At 41.1% G+C, this 22,607-nt stretch overlaps 1 non-coding gene across 1 annotated transcript; it reads right to left on the minus strand.

Moving 5' to 3' along the window:
• Window positions 1-107, minus strand: LOC130464565 (small nucleolar RNA R71). Its single transcript, XR_008924960.1, has one exon. It is a non-coding gene; the product is annotated as a small nucleolar RNA R71 (small nucleolar RNA).
• Window positions 108-22,607: the final 22,500 nt, after the last annotated feature.

The raw sequence follows: 22,607 nt of genomic DNA on the forward strand, positions 1-22,607 counted from the left end.
CGTCTGAGGGGTCAGATATTAGGTATCTCACAACAAGCAGATGAGAGTTTGTTCGAGGTCTGGGAGAGATTCAAGGAATTGCAGAGAGAGTGCCCGCACTATGGTTTGGATGATTGGTTCTTAATTTAGTAGTTTTATAATGGTCTGGGTAATGAGTCTAGGTGTTTGTTAGATTCAGCTGCCAGTGGGAGATTCATGCAACTTGAGGTGCCTAGAGATATGGAGGTGATTGAGGAGATAGCCATTCACAATGCCCAGTATGGGAATCCTAGAGGTTTATCTAATAGGGGTGGTAAGCATGATTTAAATTCTATTGAACAATTAACTACCCAATTGACTGCTTTACACTATAAGTTTGATAATATGCAAGCAGTCAATGCTCAATCTGCCCAACCTGTTAGTGTAGCTGCTATGAGTGCCCAACCTGCTACTGTTTGTGAAAGTTGTGGAATGTCTGGTCATTATGCACAGGAATGTAGGTGCTCTGTTGAACAATGCAACGCATTTCAATCCTACAAACAAAATAACCCATTCTCCAACTCTTACAATGAGGGCTACAAAAACAACCCTCTACTATCCTACAGGAGCAACAATATCCAGAACCCTCACCAAGTCCAACATCCACCACAACAACCATACCAACCCCCACATCAACAATCCTACCAACCACGGAACAACTACAACCAACAGTCTAGTGGACCACCTAGGTTCCCTAGACAACACACCTCACCTCCACCACCACAACCTCAAGCCACACAGCCTGACCCTATGCTAGTAGAGATGAGAAACATGATGCTACAAATGCAAAAATCTCTAAGTGAAAAGGAAGCAAAGATCGATGCTTTTACTGCTCACAACAAGATCATTGATACACAGTTGGCACAGATGGCTACTACTATTGCAGGGAGGCCACCAGGCCAATTTCCTTCACAGCCCGAAAATAGGGAAACTGCAAATGCAATTACATTGAGGAGTGGTAGGGGTTATGATGGTCCTTCTATGCCAGTTGAGGTTGATTCTGGGGTGTCAGCTAGTGGTCTGGTTAGTGAGGAAGTCCCAGAGATAGTCATGGATGGTAAGGAAGCTGAAAAGGTAGTCAATGAAAATGAGGCTACAACTGAGGTTAAGAAGGGGACAGATATTCAAGTACCACCCATTGTACTCCCCTTCCCAAACCGGCAACTCAAGAATAAGCTAGACAAGCAGTTTGGCAGATTCTTGGAAGTGGTAAAAAATTTGCAGGTAACGGTTCCTTTTACTGAATTAATTTTACAGGTTCCTGCTTATGCTAAATTCATGAAAGATATTTTGACCAGGAAACGTGCTTTTTGTGAGGTAGAGACTGTAGCTTTCACTGAGGAATGTAGTGCCTATTTGCAAAACAAGTCTCCACCTAAACTTAAAGACCCCGGGAGTTTTTCCATCCCTTGTAACATTGGCACTGTATTTATTGATAAAGCTTTATGTGATTTAGGTGCTAGTGTGTCTGTCATGCCTTTGTCTGTCTGTACTAAACTGAATATGGGTGAGCTTAAGGTTACTAATATCACTCTGCAAATGGCCGACCGTTCTGTCAAATACCCCTTAGGTGTTTTAGAGGACGTCCCTGTTAGAGTAGGTAAATTCTATATACCTATAGACTTTGTGGTACTAGACATGCAAGAGGATTCTCAAATTCTCATTATCTTAGGTAGACCATTCCTTCACACGGCAGGGGCAGTCATTAATGTTAAAAGTGGAAAATTGACTTTGTCTGTTGGGGATGATGATAAGGTGACTTTTAATCTGAACAGTGCCTTAAAAAGCCCCATGCTAGAGGAAGAACAATGATATCGGGTTAATATGGTTGATTATATTACGCGTGATAACGTCTCCCAAGTTCTCGAAAGAGATCCTTTGGAGGCAGTGCTTTGTTGTGAGTATTCTGCAGGTGATAGCAGTTCTTGGAGTGCAGAAGTGGATGCTCTAGAGTTGGCTCTTGTTGGTGAAGGGTCCGAACCAGAGAGCACCAAATTGAAGAGGTTAGTTCGGCCGGTTTTTCCTGTTAAAGAGGTAAAGAAACCCGAACTTAAGCCTCTTCCTGCTAACCTTAAATATGCGTTTTTATATGATGAACAATTGTGCCCTGTTATCGTCAGTACTGCACTTGATGCGAACCAGTTATCCCAGCTTCTTATTGTGTTGAAAAAGCACATAAAGGCCATTGGGTACAGTATTGATGATTTAAAGGGTATAAGCCCTGACTTTTGTATGCATAGGATACATCTAGATAAAAATCATAAACCATGCATCCAACCCCAGCGTCGTTTGAACCCTGTCATGCAAGATGTAGTAAAAGCTGAAGTTATGAAATTGCTTGATGCGGGTATTGTTTATGCTGTGTCTGATTCTAAGTGGGTGAGTCCTGTTCAGGTAGTGCCTAAGAAAGGGGGGACAACTGTGGTTAGAAATGAAAAAAATGAGTTGATACCAACTAGAGTAGTCACAGGTTGGCGCGTGTGCATTGATTATAGGCGTCTGAATGTTGCTACTAAAAAGGACCACTTTCCCCTTCCCTTCATTGATCAAATGTTAGAAAGGCTAGCCTGTCACAAGTTTTTCTATTATCTGGATGGCTATTCTGGTTTCTTTCAAATTCCCATACATCCAGATGACCAGGAAAAGACCACCTTCACCTGTCCCTATGGTACCTTTGGATATCGTAGGATGCCCTTTGGTCTGTGTAATGCACCCGCTACTTTTCAACGTTGCATGATGAGCATCTTTTCTGAGTTTATTGAGTCTATCATGGAAGTGTTTATGGATGATTTTAGTGTCTATGGTACTTCTTTTGATTCTTGCTTGCTAAATCTGACTAAAGTGCTGAAAAGATGTGAAGAGTGTAATTTAGTCCTAAATTGGGAAAAGTGTCATTTCATGGTTACTGAAGGGGTGATCATGGGACATTTAATATCTGATAAGGGCATTCAGGTGGATCGAGCTAAGGTCCAAGTGATTGAACAATTGCCCCCTCCAGTTAATGTGAAGGGTGTTAGAAGTTTTCTTGGTCATGCGGGATTTTATCGCCGCTTTATCAAGGATTTTTCTAAAATTGTTAAACCACTACCTAGCTCCTCCTCAAGGATGCCCCGTTTGTGTTTACTGATGCTTTCTTGAGGCCTTTGACAATATTAAACAGGCACTGATTTCGGCTCCCATCATTCGTTCTCCCGAATGGGACCTTCCGTTCGAGATAATGTGTGATGCAAGTGATTATGCAGTTGGGGCAGTATTGGGTCAGAGAAAGGAAAAGGTTTTGCATGCCATCTACTATGCAAGTAAGACCTTAGATGAAGCTCAAGTTAATTATGCTACTACTAAGAAGGAGCTTCTAGCCATAGTCTATGCCTTGGACAAGTTTCGCACCTATCTGATTGGGTCCAAGGTGATAGTCTATACTGACCATGCGGCTCTTAAGTACCTGCTCTCAAAGAAAGAAGCCAAGCCCAGGCTTATTCAATGGATACTACTGCTGCAGGAGTTTGATCTGGAGATTCGCGATAAAAAAGGGGCTGAGAATGTTGTTGCGGATCACCTGTCTAGATTGAGGTATGATGATGGTAAAGTGTCTACACCGATCGATGATTCATTTCCGGATGATCACTTACTTGCACTTGCCAGCCAGTCACCATGGTTCGCAGATTTTTCTAACTACATTGTAGGGGGTATTCTTCCGGGCGATCTTACATATCAACAGAAGAAGAAATTCCTACATGATGTTCGGTTCTATTTTTGGGATGACCCTTATTTGTTTCGTGAGACTGCTGAAGGGTTGTACAAGCGTTGTGCTTCGGAATGGGAATTCTAAGGTATTATCAGTAGGTGTCATTCTTCACCTTATGGTGGTCACCATGGACCGGCAAGGCAAACGCTAAGTTGTCACAATGTGGTTTTTACTAGCCTACTGTGTTCAAGGATGCACGGGATTTTATTATGGCTTGTGATGCGTGCCAGAGGGCCGACACTATTTCGAGGAGGTATGAGATGCCACAGAACGGGATCCTTGAGGTTAAGGTTTTCGATGTATGGGGAATCGACTACATGGGACCATTCCCATCGTCCAAGGGTAACTTGTATATCCTTGTTGTTGTAGATTATGTGTCCAAGTGGGTGGAAGCCGTTGCCTCACCTACTAATGATGCTAAGACGGTCATTTCCCTGTTCAAGAAGGTCATTTTTCCTAGATTCGGGGTTCCGCGCGCTTTGATTAGTGATGGAGGGTCACACTTCCATGAGAAGCATCTGGATGCGCTCCTGCGCAAGTATGGGGTTTATCACCGCACCGGGCTAGCCTACCACCCTCAGACGAGTGGTCAAGTTGAGGTCTCCAACCGGGAGATCAAATCTATCCTTGAGAAGGTGGTGGCAAAGTCTAGGAAGGATTGGAGCGATAAGCTAGATGATACTCTATGGGCATACAGAACCGCCTTTAAGACACCTATTGGTACCTCCCCGTATCGGTTGGTGTATGGCAAGGCGTGTCACTTACCAGTAGAAATGGAGTACAAGGCTTATTGGGCAATCAAACAGCTCAACATGGATGTAAAGTTAGCCGGTGAGAAGCGGTTACTTCAATTGGGTGAGCTCGATGAATTCCGACTACAAGCTTATGATAGTGCTCGGATTTATAAGGAAAAGACCAAAAAGTGGCACGACAATCACATTTTGCATAGAGAGTTCGCGGTGGGCGACAAGGTTCTACTATTCAACTCTAGGCTTAAGTTATTTCCTGGAAAACATAAGTCTAGGTGGTTTGAGCCGTTCACCGTGACTATGGTAAGCAAGTTTGGGTCTGTTGAAGTAGAGAATGACAATGGCGAACGATTTAAAGTCAACGGGCAACGTCTGAAGTTGTACCTGTTAGGTTATGATACATATGACATTACATAGATCATGCGGAAACAACCATTAATCCAGGACAACATATTATTTACACATAATCATATAGCATAATTTAGATGCATACTCTTTGTTGCGTGCCCTCCCTAGCTGCGCCCGAACCGAACAAGAACAAGTCTTTAGGACTCCAAGTGTCGTCCCTCCGTAGATAGTCCACAGCACGTCCGGATCCGCCTTAAGATTGACCAACTAGAATCGCCCTTAAGGTACTAGAAAATTTCGGCAATTTGAGCAAGATGTGTGTTTGAATTTTCTCTCAAAAACTCACTTTGAATACTTTGAAAACTTGTTATAAATTGTGAGCCCTAGCCTCATATTTATAGGGGTATGGAAAGGGAATCGAAATCCTATTCAGATACAAATTAATTAAACCTAGAATCCTACAAGAACTCTAATTTAATTAATTTATCAAATAGAATTAGGAATTTAATCATTAACCGAACTCTGCATGTTTTAGGAAACGTGCACGAACACAAACACTTGCACACACACGCACGGCTGCCACGATGGGCCCCATGCGTGCGCGCGAGCAGCAGCCCACACAGCGCCCGCGCGCGCTGCGCGCTGCGCGTGCTGTGCGCGCTGTGCGCGCTGCGCAGCCTGCTGGGCCTGGCCTTGCGCTGGGCCTGGCGTGGCTGTTTGTGCGGCGCGCTTGGCTTGCTGGGCGATGGCCTGGCTTCGTGCTGGGCCTCGTCCGGCAGGCCTCGTCCGATGCTTATTCGTACGATGCGCTTCTGATTAAATTTTCCGATTCCGGAATTCATTTCCGATACGAACAATATTTAACATTTCCGATTCCGGAATTAATTTCCGTTTCGAACAAATATTTAATATTTCCGTTTCCGGAATTATTTTCCGATTCCGGTAATATTTCCGATTCTGACAATATTTCCGTTTCCGGCAATATTTCCGATTCTGGTAATATTTCCATTTCCGATAATATTTTCCGATACGTACCATGTTTCCGTTTCCGGCAACATCTACGACTTGGATAATATTTATATTTCCGATACGATCCATATTTCCGTTTCCGGCAATATCATCGTTTCCGGAGTATTCATTTCTTGCCTGTGACGATCTTAGCTCCCACTGAAACCAAGATCCGTCGGTTCCGAATATTCATAGATGGAGTATTTAATGCCATTAAATACTTGATCCGTTTACGTACTATTTGTGTGACCCTACGGGTTCAGTCAAGAGTAAGCTGTGGATTAATATCATTAATTCCACTTGAACTGAAGCGGCCTCTAGCTAGGCATTCAGCTCACTTGATCTCACTGAATTATTAACTTGTTAATTAATACTGAACCGCATTTATTAGACTTAACATAGAATGCATACTTGGACCAAGGGCATTATTTCCTTCAGTCTCCCACTTGTCCTTAGGGACAAGTGTGCATTTCCTAATTCCTTTGTCGCTCGATGCTTGCTCTTGAACATAAGGTAAGAGTTGTCATCCTTATTACGTCCAGAGGTGTTCCTCGGTTTCAGAGTTCAACTGATCAAATAAACAGATAATCATAGCCTATGATTCATCCGAGCACGGCCATGCATTTCACAGTTTCTAGCTCTCCGAGTGGCCTTGTACAACTTTTAAGCATCTCATCCCGATTTATGGGAGGACAATCCCAATCTTGCGATCTTGAGATTAGACTTCGTTTGATAGGTGATTACCTGAGCGTTGCCTTTATAGCCTCCTTTTACGGTGCGACGGTTGGTCAACGTCAAAGCAACCAGTTCTCAAACAAGTAATCTCAAATCACTTAGGTATTGAGGATTTAGTGTCTAATAATTTAATGAAATTTACTTATGACAGACTTTCATCTCTTACAGTAAAGTTTCATAGGTCTTGTCCGATACTAGTCTTCCCAAAGTAAGTATCTATGCAAATGATTATGACATTGCCATGTCCACATAGTTCAAGAAACAGAACTACTAGTCATCTTGCATTCTAATCGTCTAACGTTTTCTATGCGTCCAATTTTATAGAAAACTCCGATTAGGGACCATTTTCAACCTTTGACATTCAAGTTCACTTGATAGACATTTCTTAGTCACAGGACTGGTCCTGACAGTCTATCTTGAATATATCGTCAAATTGAAGGGACTCATCATTTAATAAACCACAAATTAAATGGAAAAATGAATTCATTTCATTTATTGTGAATGATTAACCAATAATGTTTTACAAAGATTTAAACTCTAAAATTTTAAAACATTAAACAGAGACATCAAAGCCATTCTCCAATATGCTTGATTCCCATAGCTGCAGGGTGCGAGTTGTGCTTCGCCTGCGGCAGAGGTTTAGTTAATGGATCTGATATGTTGTCATCAGTTCCAATTTTGCTTATCTCGACTTCTTTTCTTTCAACGAACTCTCGTAGAAGGTGAAATCTACGAAGTACATGCTTGACTCTCTGGTGGTGTCTAGGCTCTTTTGCCTGTGCAATAGCTCCGTTATTATCACAATACAGGGCTATTGGTCCTTTAATGGAGGGGACTACACCAAGTTCTCCTATGAACTTCCTTAGCCATATAGCTTCCTTTGCTGCTTCATGTGCAGCAATGTACTCCGCTTCAGTTGTAGAATCCGCAATGGTGCTTTGCTTAGCACTTTTCCAGCTTACTGCTCCTCCGTTGAGGCAGAAGACAAACCTAGACTGTGATCTAAAATCATCTTTGTCGGTTTGGAAACTTGCGTCCGTATAGCCTTTAACAATTAATTCATCATCTCCACCATAGACCAGGAAGTCATCTTTGTGCCTTTTCAGGTACTTCAGAATATTCTTGGCAGCAGTCCAATGTGCCTCTCCTGGGTCTGACTGGTATCTGCTCGTAGCACTGAGTGCGTACGCAACATCCGGGCGTGTACATATCATAGCATACATTATTGAACCAATCAATGATGCATATGGAATCCCATTCATTCGTCTACGCTCATCAAGTGTTTTTGGGCACTGAGTCTTGCTTAGAGTCATTCCATGAGACATGGGTAGGTAGCCTCGCTTGGAGTCCGCCATCTTGAACCTATCAAGCACCTTATTGATATAAGTGCTTTGACTAAGTCCAATCATCTTTTTAGATCTATCTCTGTAAATCTTGATGCCCAATATGTACTGTGCTTCTCCTAGATCCTTCATCGAAAAACATTTCCCAAGCCAAATCTTGACAGAGTTCAACATAGGAATGTCATTTCCGATAAGCAATATGTCGTCGACATATAATACTAGGAAAGCAATTTTGCTCCCACTGACCTTCTTGTATACACAAGATTCGTCTGCGTTCTTGATGAAACCAAAGTCACTGACTGCTTCATCAAAACGTATATTCCAGCTCCTGGATGCCTGCTTCAATCCGTAGATTGACTTCTTTAGCTTGCATACCTTTTTAGCATTCTTTGGATCCTCAAAACCTTCAGGCTGTGTCATAAACACAGTTTCTGTTAAAACGCCGTTTAAGAAAGCAGTTTTGACATCCATCTGCCATATTTCGTAATCGTAATATGCAGCGATTGCTAACATTATTCGAATAGACTTTAGCATTGCAACTGGTGAAAAGGTTTCATCGTAATCCACACCGTGGACTTGCCTGTAACCTTTTGCGACCAATCTAGCTTTGAAAACTTCAAGTTTCCCATCCTTGTCCTTTTTCAGTTTGAAAACCCATTTGCTTCCAATGGCTTGGTAGCCATCTGGCAAATCGACCAAATCCCATACTTGGTTTTCAGACATGGAGTCTAATTCAGATTGCATGGCTTCTTGCCACTGCTTGGAGCTAGGGCTCGTCATAGCTTGCTTGTAAGTCGCAGGTTCATCACTTTCAAGTAATAGAACGTCATAGCTCTCGTTCGTCAAAATACCTAAGTACCTTTCCGGTTGAGATCTATATCTTTGCGATCTACGCGGGGTAACATTTCTAGATTGACCATGATTCTCACCAGATTCTTCTAAAGATCTCTGAGTTTCATCCTGAATGTCATCTTGAGCATTCTCTAGAGTTTGTTGTTCGACTCGAATTTCTTCGAGGTCTACTTTTCTCCCACTTGTCATTTTGGAAATGTGATCCTTCTCCAAAAAGACACCATCTCGAGCAACAAACACTTTGTTCTCAGATGTATTGTAGAAGTAATACCCCTTTGTTTCCTTTGGATAGCCCACAAGGATACATTTGTCAGATTTTGGATGAAGTTTGTCTGAAATTAATCGTTTGACGTATATTTCACATCCCCAAATCTTAAGAAAAGACACATTTGGAGGCTTTCCAAACCATAATTCGTATGGAGTCTTTTCGACAGCTTTAGACGGAGCTCTATTTATAGTGAGTGCAGCTGTATTTAGTGCATGTCCCCAAAATTCTAATGGAAGTTCGGCCTGACCCATCATTGACCTGACCATGTCTAGCAAGGTTCTGTTCCTCCGTTCTGACACACCGTTCCATTGTGGTGTTCCAGGAGGAGTCAATTCTGATAGAATTCCACATTCTTTCAGATGGTCATCAAATTCATAGCTCAGATATTCACCGCCTCTATCAGACCGCAGTGCCTTAATCTTCTTGCCTAATTGATTCTCTACTTCACTCTGAAATTCCTTGAATTTGTCAAAGGATTCAGACTTATGCTTCATTAGGTAGACGTAACCATACCTACTGAAGTCATCAGTGAAAGTGATAAAGTAGCTGAAACCACCTCTAGCATTTGTACTCATTGGTCCACATACATCTGTATGGATTAAACCCAATAGTTCATTTGCTCTTTCTCCAACTTTAGAGAAAGGTTGCTTTGTCATTTTGCCAAGTAAACATGATTCGCATTTACCATAATCCTCTAAGTCAAATGGCTCTAGAATTCCTTCCTTTTGAAGTCTTTCTAAGCGTTTCAAGTTTATATGGCCTAATCGACAATGCCACAGATAGGTGAGATCTGAATCATCCTTTTTGGCCTTTTTGGTATTTATGTTATATACTTGTTTGTCGTGATCTAATAAATAAAGTCCATTGACTAATCTAGCAGATCCATAAAACATCTCTTTAAAATAAAACGAACAACTATTGTCTTTTATTATAAAGGAAAATCCCTTAGCATCTAAGCAAGAAACTGAAATGATGTTTTTAGTAAGACTTGGAACATGGAAACATTCTTCCAGTTCCAAAACTAGCCCGGAGGGCAACGACAAATAGTAAGTTCCTACGGCTAATGCAGCAATCCGTGCTCCATTTCCCACTCGTAGGTCGACTTCACCCTTGCTTAACTTTCTACTTCTTCTTTGTCCCTGTGGATTGGAACATAAGTGTGAGCCACAACCTGTATCTAATACCCAAGAAGTTGAATTAGCAAGTATACAGTCTATAACGAAAATACCTGAAGATGGAACGACTGTTCCGTTCTTCTGATCTTCCTTTAGCTTCAAGCAATCTCTCTTCCAATGCCCCTTCTTCTTGCAGTAGAAGCATTCGGATTCAGAAGTGGGTTGACTGACCTTTCTCTTTGCAGATTTGGCGCCAGTTTGCTTAGTTGGGCTGGCCTTGTTGCCACCTTTCTTAGCATTCCTCTTCTTTCCAGATTTCTTGAACTTGCCCCCACGCACCATAAGCACATCCTGCTTATCACTTTTGAGCGTCTTTTCAGCGGTCTTCAGCATACCGTGAAGCTCAGTGAGCGTTTTGTCCAGACTATTCATACTGTAGTTCAGTTTGAACTGATCATACCCGCTATGAAGAGAATGGAGGATGGTGTCTATAGCCATTTCCTGAGAAAATTGCTGATCCAGCCGACTCATATTCTCAATGAGTCCAATCATTTTGAGAACATGTGGACTTACGGGCTCGCCTTTCTTAAGCTTGGTCTCAAGAATTTGCCTATGAGTCTCGAATCTTTCGACTCGAGCCAGATCTTGGAACATGTTCTTCAACTCACTGATGATTGTGAAAGCATCTGAGTTGATGAATGTTTTCTGCAGATCCGCACTCATGGTGGCGAGCATTAGACATTTCACATCCTTGTTGGCATCAATCCAACGATTGAGGGCTGCCTGAGTGACCCCGTCGCCTGCAGCTTCGGGCATCGCCTCATCTAGGACATACTCCTTTTCTTCCTGCATAAGAACTATTTGCAAGTTCCTTTGCCAGTCAAGGAAGTTTTTCCCGTTCAACTTCTCCTTTTCGAGAATTGATCGAATGTTGAATGAATTGTTGTTTGCCATATTAAAAACTACAATTGAAAAGAATAAACAAATAAATAACCATTCACAGTTTCTCTTAATAAACTTAAATTCTAGCATACATGCATAATTCAATGTTTATTAAGCATTTTATTCAAATTATGTGTTCCGGCAGGTGTGAATAAAATGATTCCAAGATCCTAAAATCATTGAAGAACTAAGCACAGTTTGTCGACTTAATCCTAGAACATCTTAGGTAAGCAAAAGCCTTTTGCTAATAGTCTAGAAACTATTCTTGGTTGATAGGTACGTCTAAGAACTTATTAGGTAAACCTATCGAATTTGCCACGACATAAAAGGACTCCTTACTTATATCGTTGAGTTTCACCAAAACTAACATGTACTCACAATTATTTGTGTACCTTGCCCCTTTAGGACCAATAAGTAACACCTCGCTGAGCGAAAACTATTACTAGATTGATGTAAAGGATATCCAAGCAAGTGTATATTTTGGCATGGCACCTTTTAACTCAATTTTTAAGTTTGGAACTTAAGGCTCTTACTATGTTGGTTAGATTTTAAGTGAACTAAAATCCTTAATCATGCAACATAATCAAGCTTTTGATCTCATGCATTTTAAGACATATTTAAAGGCAATAAATAACTTAAAACATGCATAAGATATTTGTGATCTAGTATGGCCCGACTTCATCTTGAAGCTTTGACTTCAAAGTCCGTCTTGAAAATCTCCGTGGGAGGCACTATTTTCTTCAAATAGGATAAGCTATAACTAATTACAACTATTTGATGGTTCGCAGACCATATTTGAATTGAAAAATAACTTTGGTACTTTAGACCAATTACATTCAAATTAATGGTACGCAGACCATATTTTCTATCCTATTTGGGCCATACTAGTCACTTCATAACCTGCAAAACAGTACATATACAATATATACCATTCACCCATTCATTATCATGAATGGCCCACATAGCTGGTTAGTAAAACACATTATGCATCACGTAAACATTTGCAGCAATTAATCAAGGGCACCAATAATCTACCAATTATTCAGTCCTTATTAATTCTAATCAAGTTGTTTTAACCTTAAGGATTTGTAGACCTAATCAAGAGTTTATGACTAAAAAGCGCTCCCACTTAAACCAATAAATTTATATGCTTTACTAATTTTAAACATAAAAATGTATTTCTAGTCTAACCGGAAACATACAAATTTAATTAAAATTTAAAGCTCATATAAATTTATAATTGAATCCAAAAAGTTTAATTTAATTTCAGTCGTATTTAAATTAATTCATGATTTTAATTTTAGTAAAATAATTAGAATAAATAAAATTTATTATAATTACAATATTCAAAATTAAAATCCAAGAAAATAATTTAAATTATTAATTTTAAAATTAATTAAAATTACGTGAACTGGAATTTTCAAATTAAACATTCAAAACGATCTTTAATCGTAACGCAAACACCCTATGCGTTGCACGCCCATGGGCCGCACGCACACAGCCATTGCTGGCCATGTGCGCGCAGCCCATGTGCTCGTCGCATAGCTGCTGCATCCCCATCGCAAGCCTCCGCACGCATTGGTGCTCGCTGCGCGCGCCAGCGCTCATCGCACGCGAGCTATCGCTCGCAGTGCGCGCGCGACATCGCTCGCTGGGCGCGCGAGCCATCGCTCGCTGGGCGCGCGACATCGCTCGCTGGGCGCGCGAGCCATCGCTCGCTGGGCGCGCGACATCGCTCGCTGGGCGCGCGAGCCATCGCTCGCTGGGCGCAGCGCTCGTGGCACGCGAGCTTGCGCTCGCTGCGCGCGAGGCTGCACGGTCTTATGCGAGGCAGCGCGCGTTGTGGCGCAGCTCGCTTGCTGCCCACACGCGACTGCCTTGGCTCGCCCTTCGCCCATGCCCATTCGTCTATTGCTCGTGGCACACGACACAAGGCAGGGCTGCTGCCTTGTGCTCGTGTACTACGCCCTTGCTCATTGCATTCGTGCCGCACGGGCGACGAGCTCCCTTGCTCGTCGTCGCATGCCCGCATTATACAACACCCCTTAAGGGTAACACGAAGCGTCCATTGCTTTGTGCGTGCAAGTTTTATGAACGAATCGCAAAAAAAATTTAAATTTTATAAAATTAATGACAAATTAATAAATATTATTAATTTCATAATTTTAGGGCGAAAAATCGAAAATTTATTATCCAATTGATTTCCGATTGTTATGGATTCAAGTCTAGGTCATAAAAATTTAAAATTTATCATAAATTTACAATTTTTATGGTGGTTTTTAATCATAGGTTTCTAATTAAATTACAATTAATTATGAAAATCAAATTAATTCTAAATTATTCTAATTTTCAACAAATTAATCATAATTACAAATTAGATTGCATAATTAACAAGACTAGGCATTCAAACTTGTTAAACATATGCAGTAGGTCAATCAAAAATTCAAGATTTATCAACAAGAATCGCAAATATTTAATTTAACATCTTAAATTTACGAAATTTTGCATTCGAAAAACTAAAACCTTCGAAAAGTCATAGTTAGGCTTCGAATTTGAGAATTCTGGGTTCGGCAGAAAAATACTAATTTTGTCAAAATTTTAGAATGCCTTTTACATGCGGAATTGACACAAAAATCACTCAATTCGGATGAGTAACGAAGAAACTGCCGAAAAACTGCGTACGTATAATTAAATAAACGCAATTTGCAATTAATTAACAATTACGAAAATTAATCACCCCTTTTAATTCTTGCAAATTTGTAATATTTAACCATGTTCATGCAATTTAGATTATGAAAATAATAAGGGGCTCGTGATACCACTGTTAGGTTATGATACATATGACATTACATAGATCATGCGAAAACAACCATTAACCCAGGACAACATATTATTTACACATAATCATATAGCATAATTTAGATGCATACTCTTTGTTGCGTGCCCTCCCTAGCTGCGCCTGAACCGAACAAGAACAAGTCTTTAGGACTCCAAGTGCCGTCCCTCCGTAGATAGTCCACAGCACGTCCGGATCCGCCTTAAGATTGACCAACTAGAATCGCCCTTAAGGTACTAGAAAATTTCGGCAATTTGAGCAAGATGTGTGTTTGAATTTTCTCTCAAAAACTCACTTTGAATACTTTGAAAACTTGTTATAAATTGTGAGCCCTAGCCTCATATTTATAGGGGTATGGAAAGGGAATCGAAATCCTATTCAGATACAAATTAATTAAACCTAGAATCCTACAAGAACTCTAATTTAATTAATTTATCAAATAGAATTAGGAATTTAATCATTAACCGAACTCTGCATGTTTTAGGAAACGTGCACGAACACAAACACTTGCACACACACGCACGGCTGCCACGATGGGCCCCATGCGTGCGCGCGAGCAGCAGCCCACACAGCGCCCGCGCGCGCTGCGCGCTGCGCGTGCTGTGCGCGCTGTGCGCGCTGCGCAGCCTGCTGGGCCTGGCCTTGCGCTGGGCCTGGCGTGGCTGTTTGTGCGGCGCGCTTGGCTTGCTGGGCGATGGCCTGGCTTCGTGCTGGGCCTCGTCCGGCAGGCCTCGTCCGATGCTTATTCGTACGATGCGCTTCCGATTAAATTTTCCGATTCCGGAATTCATTTCCGATACGAACAATATTTAACATTTTCGATTCCGGAATTAATTTCCGTTTCGAACAAATATTTAATATTTCCGTTTCCGGAATTATTTTCCGATTCCGGTAATATTTCCGATTCTGACAATATTTCCGTTTCCGGCAATATTTCCGATTCTGGTAATATTTCCATTTCCGATAATATTTTCCGATACGTACCATGTTTCCGTTTCCGGCAACATCTACGACTTGGATAATATTTATATTTCCGATACGATCCATATTTCCGTTTCCGGCAATATCATCGTTTCCGGAGTATTCATTTCTTGCCTGTGACGATCTTAGCTCCCACTGAAACCAAGATCCGTCGGTTCCGAATATTCATAGATGGAGTATTTAATGCCATTAAATACTTGATCCGTTTACGTACTATTTGTGTGACCCTACGGGTTCAGTCAAGAGTAAGCTGTGGATTAATATCATTAATTCCACTTGAACTGAAGCGGCCTCTAGCTAGGCATTCAGCTCACTTGATCTCACTGAATTATTAACTTGTTAATTAATACTGAACCGCATTTATTAGACTTAACATAGAATGCATACTTGGACCAAGGGCATTATTTCCTTCAGTACCATGATGGGGCTGCTGTAGGAGTGGTTGAGGTCCATCACCTCAATCCCTCCGCCTCATAAACTGCATATTCAAGGTAACAAGGTCGAGCGGGACCTAGAAATAAACCAGCGCTTTGCGGGAGGCAACCCGTATTTAATTGCTTTCGGTAGTTTAGTTTCATTTCGTGTGTTTTGTAGCTTTTCCTTTGCTTGTGAGTGGTGAGGAGAGAGTATTTTTACGGTTTTCGGGTGTTTGATGATGTACAGGTTTAGCTCCTAAGCGCGAAAAGATAGAAAAATTCGTGAGGAGAAAAGTCGCAAATGGCCCGCCGGGCGAAGGCCGCCCGACCGGGCGCGAGGAGAAACAAAGAAAAATTCTGCTCTCCGCCCGTCGGGCAATCCTGCGCCCGACGGGCGGCCAGATTAAGGCCAATTTCAAGGAATCGTCCGCCGCCCGGCGGGCGGGAGTTGCCCGACCGGGCGCGTGCTGAAAGAAGCAGAAATGTCGCCCTCCGCCCGACGGGCGGACCTGTGCCCGTCGGGCGGCTTACGAGCCGCAGGCCCGTCGGGCGGGCGATAGCCCGGCGGGCGAGGGGAGAAAAAATCAGATTAAACCAACGGGCTTTCCTCTTTTCTCTTCACTTCACCTCTCACTGATCTTCTTCATTCTCTCACAAACTCCATTAACCTTCAAACCCTAACAACTTGAAATCTCCATATCTCCCTCATCTCTCACTCAAATTCATCAATCCACACACCAAAATCATCCTCATCACACCCTCTTCAACCTCCACCAAGTAATTTTCACCCTTTCTCACTCCCCACAAAAACCCTAATTTTCACCAAAATCTCAAAAACTCAAAACTCTTCAACAATGGGTTCTAGGCCAAAGAGGACTTGCACGGGAGCAACAAGGAGACAAGAGGAGGCTTCCACAAGCCGTCCACCACCACCACCTCAGTTTGCACCGGATTCGGCTTTCCCGAACATGATTCTTGCTAGTGAGAAACAACAAACTCGCCTTGCACACCTCAAGCTTCGGAAGGTAGTCCCTACTCGATTTATTGTCAGAAAAATTTGAATGATATGGGTATTGAGAGGGATGTTAGGAGATTATTTCATGGGGTGGGCATGAAACATATGTTTTCCATGGTTAGGTTGACATTCAGGGATCTTACTCTTGAATTTCTTAGCTCATTCAATGTTAAAAAGAATGGATACAAGGATGTCACTAGAGTTTCTTTTCGATTGTTGAATAATGATTATGATATTTCTATAAAGGACTTTGGTGTTATTTTTGGTTTGTCTGTGGAGTATAATAGGTTTCCCGGAGAGGGGCATCTCAATAGTTCTGTGTGGGGGAAGTTGACTGGGGATTTCAACCCTAGTAGCATGCAACATTTGCACGCCTCTAGCGTGCAACACCCCGTCCCTTTTGTTTGGTTTCGTTTTATGGCTTTTACTATTTTTGGGAGGGACCAAAAGGAGAATGTGAGGAGCACAGAATCGGAGGTGCTCGGAGGGTATTTGTTGGATAATAATGAAGGTTACAGGATGAATTTGGCACATCACTTGGCCATGCAGTTGCTTACTACTGCCACCCACCGCTACTCGACCGATATTGCTTTAGGGGGTCTGGTCACCCACATTGCCATAGCGGTGGCGAACTTTGCCGAGAGTGCCCATGCTGCAGTCTGGGGTAATAATTTGTTGGATATCGCGTACTTTGGGAGCCTTTACAGGGTGCACTCTGAGTACGGGGAACTTCTTCCCGGTCAGATGTCATGGATGTTCCAGAGGAACGCTCTCTTTACTCTCCCAGACACTACCGGGCTCACCAGTTTTGTGAGGGGTCAACCCCATTATATATATGTAGGTGAGCAGCCACCACCCTTACCCCAGCCCCAGCCCCAGCCACAGCCCGAGGCCGCGCCTCGTACCTATTTTCGTAGGGGTGGGCGCAGAGAGAGGGAGGCGGGACAGAGAGGTAGTCCGGCTCCACAGGGGGAGCAAGGGTCTTCAGAGGAGTTGAGGGCCATTCATGAGAGGTTGGGTCGACTTGAGCTGGGTTTCCATGAGTTCGCGACTGATCACCAGAGGACCATGTTCCCATTCTATGATCAGTATGCCAGGCAGGGCTACATTGTTCCAGATGCTCAGCACCCTTCTTGGTTTACCTATCCCACGGAGGGATACGGAGCTCCCGGTTCTATGGGCACCTTCACACCTACCCACTACGGTTGGTATGGAGCGGGTACCAGCGGCTATGGTGGTCAAGGTGGTGATGGTGCAGATGAGGATGATGGCCAAGGCCATCAGTGATGAGGTTGATGATGATGATGGTTCGGTACCACTTGAGCCAATGAGGACATTGTCTAATTTGGTTTGGGGGGGTTTCACATTACCTGTACATATTAGGTGTGTTTTTCCTTTTATTTCAGCATTTACTTATTGTTGTGTGTTTATTTTGGTGTGTTTATTGCTTTCTAGAGTAGTTTATTGCTTTGAAAAAAAAATAAAAAAAATACAAAAATACGTTCCAATGAATACAATATCATGCTTCCCTATGCCCCTTGGTCGAAAGTTGTTTTGATTCTTGGTATTTGATGATGAGCAATGTAAATGTGTTACCCATGATTTAATATCCGACTACTTTGATGCCTTAACATGAGTCAACTCTGACTAACTATTTGTGGACTTGGTGCTCGGCTAGTTGATTTGGTTAGGAATGTGTGATAGCTTCCTGGTGTGTCATTGATTTTGAGTATTGATTTGCAACTATTAGTAGTGTCTTATGACTCATATACATGCACATTGTGGAGGACGAAGGCATTTTTTCTATTTCGGTAGCCTTTAGATGAAATTAGATACACTTGTTCCCTCCTTTTCTACCCATGTTGTTGCTTGTGCCCTTTATTCGGTGACTAGCCACATTACAAGCCCGCGAAAACCCCATTAGTTACTAGTCCCAAGCCTAGCTTGGGGAAGCTAATAGTAGTGAGGTGAGGGAGTTGTAGTGTGCTACATTTTGAGCACAAAGTGATTGTTGAAAAAGGAGTTCGTCTTATCATGTTTGTTGTTGAAAATAAGTTGAAAATGAAAGAGATGAAAGAACAAAACAAATGAGAAGGTTTCTGAAAGAAAAGGAAAAAAAAGAGTTTGAAAAAAAAACAGAGAAAAAAATCTATTACTCTCAAAAAAAGTTCAAAGTGTTGTTTCAATCAAGTTTTGCAATTTCGTATCCTTATGAGTGATTGTTTTTTCTTTAATTGTGAAAAAGGCAAGAAAGTATGGTGTTGGTGTTCGTTGTTTCATCATGTGTTGAGCGGGAGAGTTGTGGTCATTATTTTGTTTGATCGTGGTTGTATTTAGGATTCATGCTCCCCAAAGCCAAGGCTTTAAGCTCACATTTTACCCAAATTTACCGCACCCTTACCTAAGCCTAACATTACAAGCTTTGAAGACCTTCCGACCTTTGTGCATAGAGTCGTACTTATGTGAAAACAGTTGTTTGTCAATGCAAGTTATGACATGACACATTCTGAGTCGACTATTAGGTTGAGCGTATGTTTTTCTACACACACGAGTGTTGTGAGTTTGGGAGGGCATTGTTCCCTTATATGTTGGGAGGAGAGCGAACGGGTACATCTTTTATCCGCCACATAAATGAGTGAGAAGTGTGTGAGCACTAGTCTTGAATTCCATTGTGCATTTGTGGTTCGCTTTGCGTGACGATTGTTAAGGTGGATTAGCGGTTGGATGGACTTGATTGGTTAACATTGATGCATGCTCGTTGGATTTTGCCTTGGATTATGTTTTCATTTTGAAATATGTTGGGGGTGAAGTTGGTCTTGTGTTCATCGATGATTTCCTTGCTTAGGGACAAGCAAGGATCTAGCTTGGGGGAGTTTGATATGCATGTTTTATATAGTATTCTACACCCGTCCCTTAGTACTTTTTATGTGTTAAATGGGCTCTTAGGAGCCATTTTTAGTACTAATCTGTGTATTTGAGTGTGCCTTGAGTTTCAGGACTACTTAGTGAGAAATTGGTCTTTTTAGACCCGTTTCATGATGATTTAGGCCACTACACGATCCCGAGGGGATTCGGGACGACTATTGTCGACTTACGGGAGCCTTAGATGTTCATGATTGGGCCCCGGAAGTTAGACTCGGTGTTGCGGACGAAGGGCGGTTCATTTATCCTTCCGCCCGGTTGATCTCCCCTCGCCCACCGGGCGAGCAAGCAGAAGGAACCAACAGTCAGCAGGCGCCCGACGGGCGGGTCTTCGCCCGGTGCCCACCAGGCGCCCACTATCAGCAGCAACATCAAAATTGTAATCTCTCCAGACGGGCGAGAGGCGCCCGACCGGGCGCGTGCAGATGGTTTCAGCTTAGTATCCCTCCGCCCGGCGGGCAGACCTGCGCCCGTCGGGCGGATTTCGAGCTGGTCGCCCGTGGGCGGTTGGCTGCCCGACCGGGCGACGACAACCCTGGGCGCTTTTCGCGGATTTTCTTCTGGTTTTTCCTTATGTTTATGGGCAAACTATAAATACTAGGCTTAGTTATTTTAGTTGGACATCTTATTTTAGTATTGAAACCCTTAGTTTTATTTTTCGTAGTTAATTTTCTCTCTAGATTTATGCAAACACTTAGTTTTCAATTTCAATAAAAATTCAAGCTTTCTATTTCTCTTGTTCTTCAATTAAGGTATTGTTCTTTATTTCAATTCTTTGTTTAACTTTAATTATGTTTTCAATCATGCTAATTGCTTTGTTTATTGTTAATATGTTTGAGTAGTCTATTTTCTAGGGTTTGAGGATCCATGAATGATATGAAGGGATATTGAATAATTGTGATTGTTGGCATTGTAATTAATTCCTATTGATTGGTTTATTCCACTATACAATTAGATTTGCGCAGGTTTAATTGTGGTAGTTATGCAATATCAAATTAAGATTCGAGAGATGCAATTTGATGTTTAGGCTCGTGTCAATAGGTGGAATTAGAGTTAATACGTAGCGAGAGCCCGTTAATTCTAAGTCTATGATTAGAAGAGCATGCTAGCCTAATTAATTACTTTGTTGTTTATCGTGATTGTTCATTGTCCTGGATTGTTATTTGTTGGTGAACCTATGCCCTAGATTCCTTAATATATTGATTCATACTCGTTTAATATTCGTTCGTAGTCTTAGTATACAAATCATCAACCAACTCTTGTTCCCAATAGTCTAGATTAATTAATTGATAGTAGAAAGAACGCCTGTTTCCCTGTGGATTCGATCCTGACTTCCCTTGCTACCTAGTTAGTGGATTTAGGTTGTTTTTGATTAGGTGATATGACTTAAGCCTGTCACGTACCAATCAACCAAGAGTAGTTTCTAGACTATTAGCAAATGATTTGTTTATCTAAAATATTTTAGGATTGAGACAAGCCAAAATATGCTTAATTCTTTAATGATTTTGAGGATCTTGGATTCGTTTAATTCACACCTACCGGAATATTAAATTTTGAATAAAATGCTTAGTAATTTTATATTATGCATGTTTGCTTGAATTTAAATTATTAAGAGCATGTATGAATGTTTTTTTTATTCTTTTCAATTTTAGTTTTCATTATGGCAAACAATCAAAACTTTGAAGCCAAGGGAGTGGCATGTTGTCGTAAAATAATTTGAGTGCATCCCAAAAAACATCTTTATATATTTCTTCTTTTGTCGGGTAATAGATACTCGTGAATCCGAAATTATTGTTAGTTGGTTTGTGAAAGACAGTTAGATGTGCACATCTGTCAGTGACTGTCTTGCTAGTGATTTTAATATTATCTTCATTCCAAAGGATCCACATTCCCCTGCAATGATTAGAAGGATCAATTATAAGGTGTTTTAGGAATTTGAGTGCTTTCACAATTGTTTTATCATTTAATTGTATTACTAGTCATAGTTTTTAGAATGAATATCAGGTTTGAAGTGATTTTTTAAATTTACAAGTTCGGCTAAAGCTTGGTCACATTTACCACCTTGAATATTCCACGAGAAGACTTTCATATGAAAACCTTGATAAATATAAATATGCGCGTAGATCTAATGATCGGATTTGTTTTGAAAGATGTAAGCATGGAGTTTTTGAAAAGAATAGACTAATAGAGCAAAGTGGATTTATGAATCCAGTTCCGGTAAGGATTGACATCCTTAGGCAATTCATATGCAGAAATTGATTTCCGTTCGAAGAAGGACAAATGTCCTTAGATAATTCACAAGCGGAGTTTAAAATCCAAATTCTAAACCAATTATGAATCTTGTGTCGTAAAAAAGACCAGTTCAGTTTATGATAATTAAACCAATCCGACAGGCAAAAAAGAAAATAACATGCGGATTTAAATCCGATTTTGATAAGGAATGAAATCCTTAGGCAATTCATATCCAGATATTGATATCCCATTTCGAGAAGGACTAAGGTCCTTAGACAAAATAATAGCGGATTCTAAGATCTGATTCCGTACCAAATTAATATTCCAGTGTATTAAAAGAGTCCAGTTATGTTTATAATTACATAACTAACCATGAATGAAACGAAAATTACACAAATGGGCAATTAAAATGAAAAGGCCATAGATTTATGCATGTACTTGATAATGTTGAGGTGTAATGCTAATGTTGAGGTGTAATGCTTCTTAGGCAGGATAAAAACATTCCAAAATTGAATCAAGTTAGAGCATTAATACAAAGATTATAGAGATAATCATGTCAAAATTCTGGATAGATAGAGTAATAATTAGACAGAACGCTATGAGTGTAGACACATATTCCAATTTTGCCTCCGGTTCAAATCAAGAGTTGTAATTAAAACAAAGTCAATGTTAAGGATATTAAAAACCCACATGATGTCAATTGTTACTAGCAAATGAGCTAGAGTTTTATCGAATAAGAAATCAATACTAGCGCAAGAACAAATATTATTGATGGGGAAATTAGGATTGACATTTGAGTAAGACCTCCAACATTGAGTGCTAACATAATAACTTTCAAGTATCCAAATAATAAAAGTTCCATAATAGTGCATGTCAAACACACGATCACAACAAGAAAATTATATCACACGGTAATCAGACAATAGTTTCACATTTGAATATAGAAGAAACACATTTGAAACAAGAAAGTAATCAACAATTAAGCAGCTTACGAGTAACCAATATAGCCAAAAAAAAAATCATATATTCCAATAAATAGGGAAACATGGAACTTCCTGAAACATAATAGATTTGGCTAAATA

Source organism: Spinacia oleracea, chromosome 6, assembly GCF_020520425.1.
Source record: "Spinacia oleracea cultivar Varoflay chromosome 6, BTI_SOV_V1, whole genome shotgun sequence".
NCBI classification, from domain to species: domain Eukaryota; kingdom Viridiplantae; phylum Streptophyta; class Magnoliopsida; order Caryophyllales; family Amaranthaceae; genus Spinacia; species Spinacia oleracea.